At 38.5% G+C, this 4,741-nt stretch overlaps 1 long non-coding RNA gene across 1 annotated transcript; it reads right to left on the bottom strand.

Moving 5' to 3' along the window:
* Nucleotides 1–576: 576 nt before the first annotated feature.
* On the bottom strand, nt 577–4,735 carry LOC128249611 (uncharacterized). Its single transcript, XR_008265727.1, has 2 exons — nt 4,558–4,735; nt 577–1,442 (listed from the first exon to the last, which is right to left on the bottom strand). It is a non-coding gene; the product is annotated as an uncharacterized LOC128249611 (long non-coding RNA).
* Between the last annotated feature and the right edge of the window lie 6 nt (nt 4,736–4,741).

Raw genomic sequence — 4,741 nt, 5'->3', positions numbered from 1 at the left:
ATATTTTTCTGTTGTATAACACAAAATAGATAAGTATACGAAGTTTGAAAGTTTTTCGGTACCAAAAACACTACGAAAAACATTAATGAAAAATGTGGCCCCCGTTTTAAAATAGATCCGAAGAAAATATTAAGTTGAAAAAAAATCCCCTAAAAAGGGGGGAAGGATGAATAAAGTAAAATAAAATTATTTGCTTCCCAAGGAAAAAAAAAATAACTAAAAGGGGAGATGTAGTGAAAATGGCACACTCCTTCCCACATGACAAAGCCACTATAAAATCAGGCAGTCAGTAGTTGTAGGAGGTCAGTAGTAGTAGAGTTGTATGAGTTCTTAGTTGAAGTCAGTGCCAGTTATGTGATATATATGAGTTTGAGTTACTATCAAGGTAGACATTTCTAAGTCAAAGAAAATAAGACACAGAATACCGTCACAACATAATAGTGGTGACAAGAATATTACAGTGCCAACAATAACATACAAGTGGACGAAGACCACATTACAACAGGTACTTTTTATGTGGCACCAGAGCAAGTGTGATATGTATATATAAGAAAAGAAAAAAAGAAAATGGAGAAATTGACTGATAGACATCAATTTATTAATATAACTCCAATTTTGAACAACATCAATTTCTTATAACCTACAATTGTTTCCATATTCAATTAATTCAAATTACAAATAATTAAATTATAGATGCATTTCGAATATAGTAAATTGAACATTTCATCAGGATAAGAAATCAACACAAAAAGGGATCATATCCCAATGGATTGAGGGATCATAACAGACTCTGTCAATGATCCGTAGTTTGATCCCTGTAGTTTGGGGGAACTTGGTTTTCATGATACACAGGACATTTCATGGATTATAGGCAAACCATCTGTTGTTCTGGGTGTTGTGGAAGCAGCATAAATTCTTTTCATCTGAGAAAGACCAGATCATCCTCAGCTCAACAAGATGCTTCAGCTTACTCAGGAGCCTTTTTGGTCTTGCCTGTCAGAATTTATCTCTTGAGCTTCTTGTATGAGTTGTAGCAAAGGGCTTCATTCAGGGCCAGCTTCATAGTGGTGATTCTAACATCCATTTCTCTTACCAAAGCATGGATTCCCTTGTGCAGATCTACCATCATCTTGTCCTGCAGTTGTTGGATGAATTTCAAAGTGTGAATGCAGTCAGAATGCCTACTGTATCCTTTCCTTCTGGTCATAGCTTTGAAGTCACTGTTGTCCATGACATGCCTTACAGCCTCTATAGTGTTTACAGAGCACTGAGCAGTAGCTAAGATGTTGACATTTTGATACCTGGTCTAAATCATCAGGATACAGGTAACACTTTTCCAATATTGAAATGGCTTCTAGTCCTCTATGTAACATAACTTTTTCTTAACTACAACTTTAGGCTCTCCAATGCTGTTAACAGTTGACCAATACCTCAAGCTGTTCCTGAAAAAAGGAAGCATAAAAAGGAATCATCAAATTTAGCTCAAACACCCTGTATATGTATGCATATATATATATATATATATATATATATATATATATATATATATATATATATATATATATATATATATATATATATATATATATATATACATATATACATACATATATACATATATATGTGTGCGTGTGGCCGATGTTCAGGAGCAATAAACACTGAAAATGTGCAAAAAACAACTTCTGCCACATTCGAAGGAGAAAAACTAGAAGTGGTTGATAGCTTCCGTTATCTAGGTGACCAAGTTAGTAGTGGGGGAGGGTGCACTGAAAGGGTAGCTGCTTGAATAAGAATAGCCTGGGCAAAATTCAGAGAGCTCTTACCTCTGCTGGCGACAAAGGGCCTCTCGCTCAGAGTAAAAGGCAGACTGTTTGACGCATGTGTACGAACAGCCATGCTTCATGGCAGTGAAATATGGGCCATGACTGCTGAGGACATGCATAAGCTCACAAGGAATGAAGCCAGTATGCTCCGATGGATGTGTAATCTTAGTTTGCATACTCGACAGAGTGTAAGTACCTTGAGAGAAAAGTTGAACCTAAGAAGCATCAGTTGTGGTGTGCAAGAGAGACGATTGCACTGGTATGGTCATGTGACGACAATGGATGAGGATAGCTGTGTGAAAAAGTGCCACACCCTAGCGGTTGAGGGAACCCGTGGAAGAGGCAGGACTAGGAAGACCTGGGATATGGTGGTGAGGCAAGACCTTCGAACATTAGGCCTCACCAAGACAATGACTAGTGACCGAGACATTTGGAAATATGCAGTGCGTGAGAAGACCCGGCAAGCCAAGTGAGACCACAATCCGAGGCCTCTGCCAGTGGTGTAGCCAGCCCACTTATGCATACCTTTCCTTCATTGGACACTAAACTCTGCTTGCGAAGACCTATTGAGACAAGTGAAATCGAAATCGAACCAAATTAGACAACTGGCTCCCATGCCAACCTCTCCTTCATTGGACACTAAACTTGGCTTGCGAGGACCTATTGAGACAAGTGAAATCGAAATCGAACCAAATTAGACGACTGGCTCCCATGCCAACCTCTCCTTCATTGGACACTAAACTTGGCTTGCGAGGACCTGTTGGAGCAACTGTACCAGTGGAGTGCTAAGATCACTGTCTGAGCATGATCATTGCCAGAGCAGCTGTCTGGCTTCCATGCCAGTGGCATGTAAATAGCACAATTTGAGCGTGATTATTACCAGCGTCACCTTACTGGCACTTGTGCTGGTGGCACATGAAAAAAACATTCGAGCGTGATTGTTGCCTGTGCTGCTGGACTGGCTCCTGTGCAGGTGGCACGTAAAATACACCATTTTGAGAGTGGCCATTGCCAGTACCGCCTGACTGGCCTTCATGCCAGTGGCACGTAAAAGCACCCACTACACTCTCGGAGTGGTTGGCGTTAGAAAGGGCATCCAGCTGTAGAAACTCTGCCAAATCAGATTGGAACCTGGTGTAGCCATCTGGTTCGCCAGTCCTCAGTCAAATCATCCAACCCATGCTAGCATGGAAGGTGGACGTTAAACGATGATGATGATGATGATGATGATGATGATGATGATGATATATATATATATATATATACAGGGGCTGGACAAAATAACGGAAACACCTAGCATCATAATTCTGAAATATCTATAAAACCATCAAAAGCTTGTTTATTTTTATGTTTTTTGATTTATTATTAGTGTTACTTAATATGTTTTGCTAAAATTGTTGTTTCTTTTCAGATATCATTAGAAAAAGGTAATTAAAATTCATTAAAATCACAGATCTATCGGACTTTCAAAGAGGCCAAATTGTTGGTACTCATTTAGCAGGTGCTAGTGTAATGAAAACAGCCAAAATGTTTGTTATATCAAGAAGTACTGTCTTGAAAGTGATGACAGCTTTTGAGAAAGAGGGAAAAACCTCCTTGTTGAAACAAAACTCTGGAAAAAAGGAAAAAACCAAAACTTTCATATAGGGACTGTCGGACTCTTACGCAAATTGTTAGAAAGGATCACAAAAGTACAGCTCTCAAAATTACTGCAGAGCTTAATGACCACCTCGAAGAAGCCAGTTACCACAAAAATTGTTCACCAGGAGCTGCACAAAGCCAGAGTTCATGGGAAGGCTGCAATCAGAAAACCACTACTTTCAAAAACAAACGTGGAGTAAAAACCTACAAAATTGGTCCCTAAAGCAGTGGAAGCATGTTATTTTCTTGGACGAGTCATCCTTTACCGTATTTCCAGCCACTGGCCGAGTATACAGCCAAAAGAGACATTTGATCCAGACTGCCTTCTTCCAACTGTTAAACATGGATGAGGATCTGTGATGATCTGGAGGGGGGGGGGCTATATATTGGAAATCTGGTGGCCCAATGGTTTCCCTTCATGGCAGAATTAATACTCAACACTATTTAAGCATTTTATCTGACCAAATTCATCCAATGGTTGCGGAACTATTTCCAGAAGGAAACGCAATCTTTCGGGATGATAATCACAGTCCCCAGATCTTAATATTATTGAACATTTATAGTGCATTTTAGAAAAACAAGTAAGGAGTATCATCCCCCATCATCACTACAAGAACTGGAGACTGTTTTAGCTGAAGAATGGACAAAAATTCCTTTGGAAAGAATTCAAACCTTGTACGAGTCCATACCTCGTAGAATTCAAGCTGTAAAATTACTGCCAAAGGTGGTCCCACCCTATATTAAAAGAAATTTGTTTGAAATTTTAAGGTGTTTCCATTATTTTGTCTAACCCCTGTAGATATATCTATATATATATAGCTGAGTTTGTGAGTGTGTGTGTATCCAATTCATACATTTACACAATTCCAAATTTCTTGAATGAAACAATCGGAATTAATATTCTAAATACCATAACCTAGGTAACTGCGTCATTTTTTCCGTCAAAATCAATCACAGTTACCAATAAAATCCATTAAACTGCGCAAAACAACACCCCCCCTAATAAAACCTAAATTTCCTCTTTCTACGACCTTTACAAATCCTTTCAACTCCTACTTTCTCTTATGCATACAAAGTCATAGATTAAACTTACCTTTTCGTTACGCTGTATGTAAACAAACAAGTTTGTTTTTCGAAGCGCTGAAATGTATGGTGGTACAAGTAGAAAGATAGATTTTATTCAACGCATAGATACTGAACAGTATACATATAAGGGATAAAATCCTTTTTTCTTTTTAAAAGCATCTATTACACTATTTTCCTTTTGTTTCTTGACT

The sequence above is a fragment of the Octopus bimaculoides genome, chromosome 16 (assembly GCF_001194135.2).
Source record: "Octopus bimaculoides isolate UCB-OBI-ISO-001 chromosome 16, ASM119413v2, whole genome shotgun sequence".
NCBI classification, from domain to species: domain Eukaryota; kingdom Metazoa; phylum Mollusca; class Cephalopoda; order Octopoda; family Octopodidae; genus Octopus; species Octopus bimaculoides.
The sequence above is the reverse complement of the archived record's forward strand: the minus strand, read 5'-3'. Positions and strand labels throughout refer to the sequence as shown.